Consider the following 13,236-nt stretch of genomic DNA (forward strand, 5'->3'; position numbering starts at 1 on the left):
TTCCCTAACCAGGAAACCTTGACAAGCCAATTGTCCAACCCCACCCACTGGGTGAAACCTCCACAATAAAAAGGAACCATAGACCTCCAGAATACAGAAAGCCCACTCCAGACACAGCAATCTAAACAAGATGAAAAGGGAGAGAAATACCAAACAGGTAAAGGAACATGAAAAATGCCCACCAAGTCAAACAAAAGAGGAGGACATAGGGAATCTACCTGAAAAAGAATTTAGAATAATGATAATAAACATGATCCAATATCTTGAAAACAAAATGGAGTTACAAATAAATAGCCTGGAGACAAAGATTGAGAAGATGAAAGAAATGTTTAATAAAGACCTAGAAGAAATAAAAAAGAGTCAATTAAAAGTGAATAATGCAATAAATGAGATCAAAAACACTCTGGAGGGAACCAAGAGTAGAATAACGGAGACAGAAGATAGGATAAGTGAGGTAGAAGATAAAATGATGGAAATAAATGAAGCAGAGAGGAAAAAAGAAAAAAGAATCAAAAGAAATGAGGACAACTTCAGGGACCTCTGGGGCAATGTGAAACGCCCTGACATTCGAATTATAGGAGTCCCAGAAGAAGAAGACAAAAAGAAAGGCCATGCGAAAATACTCAAGGAGATAATAGCTGAAAACTTCCCTCAAATGGAGAAGGAAATAGGAACCCAAGTCCAAGAAACCCAGAGAGTCCCAAACAGGATAAACCCAAGGTGAAACACCCCAAGACACATATGAATCAAATTAACAAAATCAAACACAAAGAACAAACATTAAAAGCAGCAAGGGAGAAACAACAAATAACACACAAAGGCATTCCCACAAGGATAACAGCTGATCTATCAATAGAAACTCTCCAGGCCAGAAGGGAATGGCAGGACATACTTAAAGTAATGAAAGAGAATAACCTACAACCTAGATTACTGTACCCAGCAAGGATCTCATTCAGATATGAAGGAGAATTCCAAAGCTTTACAGACAAGCAAAAGCTGAGAGAATTCAGCACCACCAAACCAGCTCTTCAACAAATGCTAAAGGATCTTCTCTAGATAGGAAATGCAGAAAGGTAGTATAAACGTGAACCCAAAACAACAAAGTAAATGGCAACGGGACCAGACCTATCAATAATTACCTTAAATGTAAACGGGTTGAATGCCCCAACCAAAAGACAAAGATTGGCTGAATGGATACAAAAACAAGACCCCTATATATGCTGTCTACCGGAGACCCACCTCAAAACAAGAGACACATACAGACTAAAAGTGAAGGGCTGGAAAAAAATATTTCATGCAAATGGAGACCAAAAGAAAGCAGGAGTCGCAATACTCATATCAGATAAAATAGACTTTCAAATAAAGGATGTGAAAAGATACAAAGAAGGACACTACATAATGATCAAAGGATCAATCCAAGAAGAAGACATAACAATTATAAATATATATGCACCCAACATAGGATCACCGCCATATGTATGGCCAACGCTAAGGAGTATGAAAGAGGAAATTAATAGTAACACAATAATAGTGGTAGACGTTAATACCCCACTCACAACTATGGATAGATTAACTAAACAGAAAATTAACAAGGAAACACAAACCTTAAATGACACAATGGATTAGCTAGACCTAATTGATATCTATAGGACATTTCACCCCAAAACAATCAACTTCACCTTTTTCTCAAGTGCACATGGAATCTTCTCCAGAATAGATCACATCCTGGGCCATAAATCTAGTCTTGGAAAATTCAAAAAAACTGAAATCATTCCAGTCATCTTTTCTGACCACAGTGCAGTAAGATTAGATCTCAATTACAGGAGAAAAATTACTAAAAATTCAAACATATGGAGGCTAAATAACACGCTCCTGAATAACCAACAAATCATAGAAGAAATCAAAAAAGAAATCAAAATATGCATAGAAATGAATGAAAATGAAAACACAACAACCCAAAACCTATGGGACACTGTAAAAGCAGTGCTAAGGGGAAGGTTCATAGCATTACAGGCTTACCTCAAGAAACAAGAAAAAAGCCAAATAAATAACCTAACTCTACACCTAAAGCAATTAGAGAAGGAAGAAATGAAGAACCCCAGGGTTAGTAGAAGGAAAGAAATCTTAAAAATTAGGGCAGAAATAAATGCATAAGAAACTAAAGAGACCATAGCAAAAATCAACAAAGCTAAAAGCTGGTTTTTTGAAAAAATAAACAAAATTGACAAACCATTAGCAAGACTCATTAAGAAACAAAGAGAGAAGAACCAAATTAACAAAATTAGAAATGAAAATGGAGAGATCACAACAGACAACACTGAAATACAAAGGATCATAAGAGACTACTAACAGCAGCTCTTTGCCAATAAAATGGACAACTTGGAAGAAATGGACAAATTCTTAGAAAAGTACAACTTTCCAAAACTGAACCAGAGATAAATAGAAGATCTTAACCGAGCCATCACAAGCAAGGAAATCGAAACTGTAATCAGAAATCTTCCAGCAAACAAAAGCCCAGGACCAGATGGCTTCACAGCTGAATTCTACCAAAAATTTAGAGAAGAGCTAACACCTATCTTACTCAAACTCTTCCAGAAAATTGCAGAAGAAGGTAAACTTCCAAACTCATTCTATGAGGCCACCATCACCCTAGTTCCAAAACCAGACAAAGATGCCACAAAAAAAGAAAACTACAGGCCAATATCACTGATGAACATAGATGCAAAAATCCTTAACAAAATTCTAGCAAACAGAATCCAACAACATATTAAAAAAATTATACACCATGACCAAGTGGGCTTTATCCCAGGAATGCAAGGATTCTTTAATATCTGCAAATCAATCAATGTAATACACCACATTAACAAATTGAAAGATAAAAACCATATGATTATCTCAATAGATGCAGAAAAAGCCTTTGACAAAATTCAACATCCTTTTATGATCAAAACTCTCCAGAAAGCAGGAATAGAAGGAACATACCTCAACATAATAAAAGCTATATATGACAAACCCACAGCAAGCATCACCCTCAATGGTGAAAAATTGAAAGCATTTCCCCTGAAATCAGGAACAAGACAAGGGTGCCCACTCTCACCACTACTATTCAACATAGTTTTGGAAGTTTTGGCCACAGCAATCAGAGCAGAAAAAGAAGTAAAAGGAATCCAGATAGGAAAAGAAGAAGTGAGACTCTCGCTGTTTGCAGATGACATGATTCTCTACATAGAAAACCCTAAAGACTCTACCAGAAAATTACTAGAGCTAATCAATGAATATAGTAAAGTTGCAGGGTAAAAAATTAACACACAGAAATCCCTTGCATTCCTATACACTAACAATGAGAAAAAAGAAAGAGAAATTAAGGAAACAATACCATTCACCATTGCAACAAAAAGAATAAAATACTTAGGAGTATATCTACCTAAAGAAACAAAAGACCTATACATAGAAAACTATAAAACACTGATGAAAGAAATCAAAGAGGACACAAACAGATGGAGAAACATACTGTGTTCATGGATTGGAAGAATCAATATTGTCAAAATGGCTATTCTACCTAAAGCAATCTATAGATTCAACACAATCCCTATCAAGCTACCAACGATATTTTTCACAGAACTAAAACAAATAATTTCACAATTTGTATGGAAATACAAAAAAACCTTGAATAGCCAAAGTAATCTTGAGAAAGAAGAATGGAACTAGAGGAATCAACCTGCCTGACTGCAGACTCTACTACAAAGTCACAGTCATCAAGACAGTATGGTACTGGCACAAAGACAGAAATATAGATCAATGGAACAGAAGAGAAAGCCCAGAGATAAATCCACGAACCTATGGACATCTTATCTTCGACAAAGGAGGCAAGGATATACAATGGGAAAAAGACAACCTCTTTAGCAAGTGGTGCTGGGAAAACTGGTCAACCACTTGTAAAAGAATGAAACTAGAACACTTTCTAACACCATACACAAAAAGAAACTCAAAATGGATTAAAGATCTAAATGTCAGACCAGAAACTATAAAACTCCTAGAGGAGAACATAGGCAAAACACGCTCCGACATAAATCACAACAGGATCCTCTATGACCCACCTCCCAGAATATTGGAAATAAAAGCAAAAATAAACAAATTGGACCTAATGAAACTGAAAAGCTTTTGCACAACAAAGGAAACTATAAGCAAGGTGAAAAGACAGCCCTCAGATTGGGAGAAAATAATAGCAAACGAAGCAACAGACAAAGGATTAATCTCAAAAATATACAAGCAACTCCTGAAGCTCAATTCCAGAAAAATAAATGACTCAATGAAAAAATGGGCCAAAGAACTAAACAGACATTTCTCCAAAGAAGACATACAGATGGCTAGCAAACACATGAAAAGATGCTCAACATCACTCATTATCAGAGAAATGCAAATCAAAACCACAATGAGGTACCATTACACGCCAGTCAGGATGGCTGTTATCCCAAAGTCTACAAGCAAGAAATGCTGGAGAGGGTGTGGAGAAAAGGGAACCCTCTTACACTGTTGGTAGGAATGCAAACTAGTACAGCCGCTATGGAGAACAGTGTGGAGATTTCTTAAAAAACTGGAAATAGAACTGCCATATGACCCAGCAATCCCACTTCTGGGCATACACACCGAGGAAACCAGATCTGAAAGAGACACGTGCACCCCAATGTTCATCACAGCACTGTTTGTAATAGCCAGGACATGGAAGCAGACGAATGGATAAGGAAGCTGTGGTACATATAGACCATGGAATATTACTCAGCCATTAAAAAGAATTCATTTGAATCAGTTCTAATGAGATGGATGAAACTGGAGCCCATTATACAGACTGAAGTAAGTAAGTAAGTAAGTAAGTAAGCCAGAAAGATAAAGATCATTAGAGCATACTAACACTTAATTTTTAAAATTTGTTTTTAATTGCAGTGTTACTGGTTTACAATGCGAGGTTGGTTTCTGCCGTACTACAACGTGAATCAGCTATATGTATACATACATTGTCTCTGTCTTGAGCCTCCGTCAAACTGCCATCCCAAACCTCTCAGTCATGACAGATCACCCAGCTGAGTCCTACTGCAATATAGCAGCTTCCCACTAACAACCAACTTTACATGCAGTAGTGTATATATGTTAGTGTTTCTGTTTCACTTTGCCCCACCTTCTCCTTCCCTCCTTGGGTCCACATGTCTGTTCTCTATCTCTGCATCTCTATTCCTGCCCGGTAAATATGCTCATCAATACCTTTTCCCAGCTTTCTTTATTTTTCATCCTACAACTTACAAACTCATGTTATGAAAGTTGCTCAGTCGTGTGTGACTCCTTGCGACCCCATGGACAATACAGTCCATGGAATTCCCCAGGTCAAAATACTGGAGTGGGTAGCCTCTCCCTTCTCCAAGGGATCTTCCCAACTCAGGTATCGAACCCAGGACTTCCTGCATTGCAGGCAGATTCTTTACCAGCTGAGCCACCAGGGAAGCCCAATTATTTGTTAAGATCTTATATATTCTGCCTCCTTTCACAGCAAGGCTGCTCACTGGATGATGTACTGAGTCTGTCTGCTTCTTGCTAAATTCTCAGGCTTAGGCAGTTGTAGGCATTAAATCTGTATTTGCGGGATTCGGGACAAAGCAATGAGAGGAGGAATCCTACAGAACACACATTCTTTATGATGTACATGTAGGTAAAGGTTTACAGCACATTGTACTGAACTTAATCTCTAGTCTGTTTCTGTAGGGAAAAGGAAAAATCAAGACATTCTGCAGAAAATGAAACTTTTGTCTCATTTGTTGGTGCACACACCTTGAGAACGGCAAAAACTGAGGTTTACTGTTATTGATGCTGGCTTTGGGTTCCAACCTGGCATTTGCTAACAGACACCAATGATAAGAGTAGGGCTGGGGAGGAGAGGTGGGGAATCTTAATTCCTATACAATTGGTATTAATAATGAAACGTTTTGATCAAAGACTACACCCAAAGGCTTACTGCCTGAAATACCCACACAGGAATTAACAAACACACACACACGGAACTGGAGACAAACAGACACCAACGGATAAATACCAATTCGGGAACAAAAAACCAAAAGTACACAGAGGTGAGCCACAATGGAAACGCCCTTTGTGGAACCTGCCCTCTCTGATGCCTGTGTGATATTTCTTTTCACCAAGAAATGCCCCCTCTTGCACACATGGTTGCTGAAATTTGCCCACTGGGGACAAAAACCTCCGAGGAAACACCCTGACTCACTCACTCACCAGCTCTAGCACTGGACAGTCAGCCAACATCAAAGCGTGAAGACCATGACATTATGGAAGTTACTCATCAGGGAATGAAGACTGCTTATAAAAAGAACCAGATATGAATGACTGGGGAAGGAGGAGGATTTAGGGAGCTTGGGTCTTTGACACTGGACGGGGAAACACATCCTGTAGAAAATCTACAGGTTCCTACAAGGACTGAGGCTTCATTCTGGGTCAGAGCAGCAGGTTAACTAACTCAAGTGATTCAGGACCCTTCAGACTCCCAGTGATGGACACGACTGGATAATTCTCTGTGAGCTACTGTCCTGTGCATTGCAGGCTCTTCAGTAGCCTGATTCATCTCTAACAACCACATGGAAAGTGTCAACAACGACCTGTCCCACTGTGACAACCAGAAACATCACCGTACACAAGTGTCTCCCCTGGGAGCCACAGCACATCTGATTGAGAAGCAATTTCCTAAAAGCACCCTTGGAAGAAACCTTTCCGGGTCTGGTCAAATCAAAGCTGCTGGTTAAGGACAGAGAAATCTACACAGTGAACTGGTATAGCAGGGAATTCTTAGACAGGTGACAACCTTTGAGAACACTTCCTGGTGAAACGTGTGTGGTTTGGAACCAGAAGTGATGGCATCTCCTAGGGTGATTGTTAGACATCCAAGTTCAGCACTGGAATCGGTTCTAATGAGGTGGATGAAACTGGAGCCTATTATACAGAGTGAAGTACATCAGGAAAAAAAATAAAAAACAAACACAGTATATTAATGAATATATATGGAATTTAGAAAGATGGTAACGATGACCCTATATATGAGACAGCAAAAGAAACACAGATGTAAAGAACAGAATTTTGGATTCTGTGAAAGAAGGCAAGGGTGGGATGATGTGAGAGAATAGCACTGAAACATGTCTATTAACATATATGAAATAGATCACCAGTACAAGTTTGATGCATGATACAGGGCACTCAACGCCGGTGCACTGGGATAACCCTAAGGGATGGGATGGGGAGGGAGGTGGGAGGGGTGTTTGGGATGGGGGACACATGTACACCCATGACTTATTCATGTCAATCAATGTATGGCAAAAGCCACCAGAATATTGTAAAGTAATTAGCCTACAACTAAAATAAATAAATTGATTAAAAAACAGAAAAGAAATGCAGGTTCATGCTCAACACTAAACATGCTCCATCACAACCAGTGGTGTGTGCCACCTTGTCTGGGGAGTCACTGAGCATCTTCCCCTTTGAGAAGCTCTGTGTAGACAAGGTCATCAAGGTAGATCTCAAGAACTGTGCTTGTGGGACTTTCCTGGCGATCCGGTAGCTAAGAATCTGCCTTGCAATGCTGGAGACTGCAGGTTCGGTCCCTAGATGGGGAACTTAGACCCTACACGCTCCAGGGAAGCTAAACCCACATGATGCGCTGCTGAGCCTATTTGCCCCAACTGCTGCAGAAGAGAAGGAAAAATTCTGACCCCAGGCTGGAACTCTTTCTTTGACTTGCTTTTCACTGCTGCTGTTATTATAATCATATATAATCAAAGTCAAAGTTTTTAGCCAGTCAGTCATGTCTGACTCTTTGGGGCCCCATGAACTGTGTAGCTTGCCAGGCTCCTCCATCCATGGGAATTTCCAGGCAAGAATACTGGAGTGAATAGTCATTCCCTTCTCCAGGGGATTTTTCTGACCAGGGGATGAACCTGGGTCTCTCGTATTGCAGGAAGATTCTTTACCCCCTGAGCCACCAGGAAAGCCCCATGATACATAACGACCTGCCTCAGAGGACACTGGCCCTCTGCGTGATTGTAAACTCAAGTGCCTTTCTTCAGTCCATAGAGAGATCATCTGAACCTGACCACCTGTGAGTGGCTACAAAAGTGGACAGATAAACACATCCTTTCCAAAGGCTGGTCCTTCCCGGGGATGTCTTGCAAGACTGAAGACACAGGTTACCTTACTTCTTCACTATCTCTCACTCTCTGTTTTGCCTTTTGACATTAGTTCCTCATTGCATCTCTCCGTCTGACTCTATAAAAGAACCTGGCACCCAGACCCCAACAAGATGGCTGCCCTGAGACGATAGTCGGCCATCTTCTCGGTCAGCTGGCTTTCCAAATGAAGTCATATTCCTCGCCTCAACGCCTAGTCTCTCAGACGCAGTGGCCTGTCCTAGTCTCTCAGATGCAGTGGCCTGTTATGTGGTCACCAGAGGGCGCTTGGACTTGGTAACAAATCTGGCTTAGCCAGCCAGGAGCTTGAGGCTAGCCGGCCATGATCAGAAAATATTTAGGAAAGACCCTAGCTGCAGAGGTCATTTGTCCTCAGGGCTTCCATGCAAATGAGGCATATATTGGTTCAAGCTAATCACTGAACCCACTTCCCCCTGATTGCTGCCTTCCTGGCGGGACTATGCAGACTTCTCAGTCTGTCTTTCCTGGTACCTTCACCTCATTCCCCTTCGGTCCAGATTGATTTACAGGAGCCTAGGTGTTGCCTGCGAGCCTTCTCAAGAGGTCTTCTCCCCTAAGTTAAATGAGTAAAAGCAAAGCTTTCCAACATAGGGAAAGGGGTATGCAAGTCCTTCAGTTTCATTGAGGTGACCATTTGCAATTCTTTCAAAAAGAAAAACAAAACTGTCTTTGTTTTACAAATGTAGCCTTTTCAGGACCCAAGGGTGGCTCCAAAAATGCTTTACCACTCCAGAAAGTTTCCCGTTTATCTTAAGAGGCTGGTGACTATTAAGCCAGAGGGCAACAAAGTCATTCTAGGAAAAATTTGCCTGTAGTTTTGAGATGAAAATGTCCCATCTGGCCTTCTCAGGAACAGTCATCTGCACTGCCTTTTTTACATGCAAATTTAAGAGAGTGTAATGTAATTTAGAAGTTGGTTTGTACAAGATACTTATAAATTTCTTTTTCTGCAAATATTCAGCCATCTAGCCAAGTGAGCTTGACTCGTTCCATTTTTCAGAAACCCCACTTGAGTCTAAACTTTTTTGCAAGTTGATGGATTTTTACATTGCTCTACCTGACTTAGGACTGAATTCTTGAAAATAAACTGACACCTCTTTGTTGCTGTGTGTATGCATCTTTGTCTTTGGATAACGCTGCCAGAGTTGATTTATAAAAGAGCTCTATTTAGTTAACTTAAGTGAATGTAAGTGCTCACAAACATACAAACCATACAATTCTAAATAAAAGAAAATCATTATTTTAAATCAATGTCACATTCATGTGAGCTGGGATATTCCATATTAAATTAGTGCCTGGTATTAATGTTTAAGTTTGTTGATCTAACTAATATAGACCTGTCTTGATCATCAACATTAGACATAACTTTAAGTATAATATTTGAATTGTGTCAACATTTAACAAAAGCTAAATAAAATCTTATCATATTTCTTACAAATCTGTCAGTAAGGAAAGTAACTCAGTGTGAAGAAACTTTTGAGGAAATTATGCAAATTAAACAGGAGTTTTGAGTGAACTTTTAGAAAGGCTTCCGCCTTTTAGGATCTCTCCACATACTCTACAACTTAAAAGTTAAAATTATGCTGAAACAATTACGTGACAAAAGATTTGTGGATAAGAGACGCCAAAATGGGCTTTGTACATGATCACTCAGGACTGAGTAAGTTTAAAACAACTTTAACTGAATAAATGAATTTTTAAAGTAAGTGGATGCAAAATGTAAATTTTTTTTTAAAGGCAAGTTTTCTGAAATGTTCAGTTGCTTTTGAAAACAAATGTTGTTTCTTTACCTTTTTAAGTGATCTGTTCTGTATTTGCCTTTGAACTTTTTTATTGCCACTTTGGCTTAGTAAATAACTTCTTTCACAGAGACATATGAGCCTTTTGTATTTAAAAATTTTTTTGTTTTTGAAAGCTCTTTTGACAGAATTCTCAAATCAAATAACCTTTGTGTAACTTTGGGACGATAAAGGGCTCCCAAAATACCCCACAGGAAGATATTGACCTAATTAGGCTCACTGGATATGTTAAACTTCATGGGAGTGTTTTCAGATTAGTAAAAATTTAACTTATATCATAAATGATAAAGACAGTCTAGAGATTATATGGAGTTCCTAAAAATCTGATATGTTTTTGTAAAGTATTACTAGTCATAATTCTAGTTATTATCTGAAAGTGTATGTCACAGCAATAACCGGATTGGTTTGTCAGTTTCATTGTAAAATCAGATTTAAACTTGACTTCTGAAGTCTTTTCTCATTATAGACAGCTATGGTTTCACTCTTATGCCTTTGGAGAAATGCTTTCCATTCAGAACACTGATAAAAAAGAATTTTGGATAAACACAAGTTTCTAACTGTCAGACCATAATGCTGAACTGAGTAAACGAAAATATGAAAGAATTCTGATGGGAAACCTGAAGCCTTCACAATGCTGTTAACATAAAGAATTACTTACATAGACCTGAGTGAACTAGTACATATGGTCATAAATTTTATGATTTCTATATACAAAATTACTAGTTTAAATCTGTATTTTCCAGGTGTAAGAAAAATCTTCTCTTAAAATAATTATGACTTATACCAACTTGGTAAAATAAAACTTTTGTGAATAAAACAAATATTTTCTTTTTCTCTCTACCTAGAAGTTTCTGCCAGTATAGGCTTGTCTCAAACATTAAGCCATGTATAAATATGTGTGGCCAGTACAATGAAACTGCAGATAGCTCATTAAATCAGTTAATGCCTCCTTCGGTCACTTGATTATTGCAACTGGAATAAAACTAGTTATACTAACCATTGTTTAACTTTGCTCTTTGATTTCAAATCACGTCTCAGGTTTCTCTGTTGAACTACATCACTGTCTATGTTACTAGCTTCATTACTTATATCCTGTTAAATTTATAAGGTTTTTGTCTCTTGCAGTAACCAATATGTCATAGGGCATTCAACATACCACTATGGCTAAACATTTTGAGAAAATCACACGTGTAACATAAAATAATTGGAACAGTGTGATTCTAGGGATGGGAAGAAGATTCAAGGGAAAATGTCTCCTGGATTATAGTTAGACACAATCCAGACTTTTTAAAAAACTGCTGGACCTGGTACAAAACATCACACCTGTAGTGGCTTGAATATGTGACTGGACTGGGCAAAAACAAACAAACAAAAAATCACTGAAACAAGACTTTCAACACAGTGGGAGAAAAGTTGATCAGAAAGTGTCCCACAGACACTGGTCACATTCATGACCAAGAGGGGACCCTGAGAAATGGAACCAGCAATTATAGGTCTCCAACATGCAGTCCATGGGGTCACAAAGAGCCAGACATGACTGAGTGACTGACCCGAACTGAACATGAGTTGGTGAGCCCTGAGGAGGAGGAATGCCTGTCACTTAGCAGTCACCAGACTTCAGCCACTGCATCTGGTGAACCCTGAGGAAATACTGAGAAAGCAGGTTTACAGGCGCCCAGATGGCTGAGGTACAGACCAAGGAAGTCATTTCATTAAGCCCTGGCTTTTTGATCTTCACATATAAAACTTGAGATGCTTCCAGAACTTGAGATGCTGCCTTCTGGGTTTGAAGCAGTCTTTCTAAGTCTAGACTTCCAGACCGTTTACAAGGAGGAACCAAAAGAAGACACATTTCAACATGTAACACAGTAAGCAGCAATGGGAGACATCCCCAGAAAGAGAAATCTGATAAAGCAGGATGGTTGTCACCCCCGTTTTCAACAAGACTTATGGAATGGACTTAGATGGGGGGAACTGTCGTAGAGAAGAACCGGTTCTGACTCCATGTTGGAACTGCTCCTTCTGACTTGCTTTTCCTTGCCATTGCTATCATAGGCAAACATAAAGGCCTGCCTCAGAGGACCACACCCTTCTGCCTGGCTGTTGAACTAAAGTGCCTTTGTTCAGCTCACAGGGAGACAATCTGACCTTTCCTACCAATGAAAGGAAGAGATGAACACACCCCTTCCAAAGGTTGGCCCTTGGGAGAGATGTTTTCCAAGACTGAAGATGCTTTTTACTTTAGTTCCTCACTATCTCTTGCTCTCTCTTCTGTCTTTTGACTTGAGTCCCTCATTGCTTCTCTCCATCTGGCTTTATATAAGAACCAGGCATCTGGACCCTGACAAGATGATTACTTGGGGACATTAGTCTGCCATCTTCTAGGTCAGCCAGCTTTCTGAATAAGGTCATATCCCTTGCCTCAATACCTCATTTCTCGGATTCATTGGCCTGTTGGTAAGACAGCTAGAGAGTCCATGCACCATAACTAAAAACCGGCTATAATGAAACAAAGATTCCATGTGCTGCAACTAAGACCTGAAACAAATAAAGTTGGAAATAAATAATTTTTTTCCATTTATCTGTGTTAGTTGGAGGCTAATTACTTTGAGGGGGGATTGGGATGGGGAATACATGTAAATAAATATTTTTAAAAGACCTTTTTGGTAATAAAGCTACATATGCAATTATTTTCTTTGAAAAAAGTGGGCTTATGGTTTATTATGTCAAATTAAATTCTAATTTCATTGGAACCTTGCTCATGAATGTTAGAGGGAATGCAGAGTTTTTGGAAACCAACCTCAAAAACTTCCGTCCACTGTTTAGATAGGAGGTGTGCAATAAGATGCAAAAACAGTGCTAACAGAGAAAAGAGACAAGCAAGACAAAATTAACGTACTGGAAGAGAGAGGCTTCATGGTTACAGAAACGTGGATAAATTCGAGAAGGAGACATAGCAAGCCTAGCTTTAACCTGATTTTTGAGTGCTTGCAGAGTTAATATTTGAGTAAGATGGTTGTCTTTTTATTTATCATTAGATTATCTATATTTTGACCACTGTTCATGACATAGTTTGCATTCAAGGCTGTATGACTTCCTTTTGGTAAAAAACAATAGGATTCTTTTTTTTAATGAACTACCTTATGAGTGGCAATTTTCGTTTTTAGTTCATTTTTTTAATTGGA

The sequence above is a fragment of the Cervus elaphus genome, chromosome X (genome assembly GCF_910594005.1).
Source record: "Cervus elaphus chromosome X, mCerEla1.1, whole genome shotgun sequence".
Taxonomy (NCBI): Eukaryota; Metazoa; Chordata; class Mammalia; order Artiodactyla; family Cervidae; genus Cervus; species Cervus elaphus.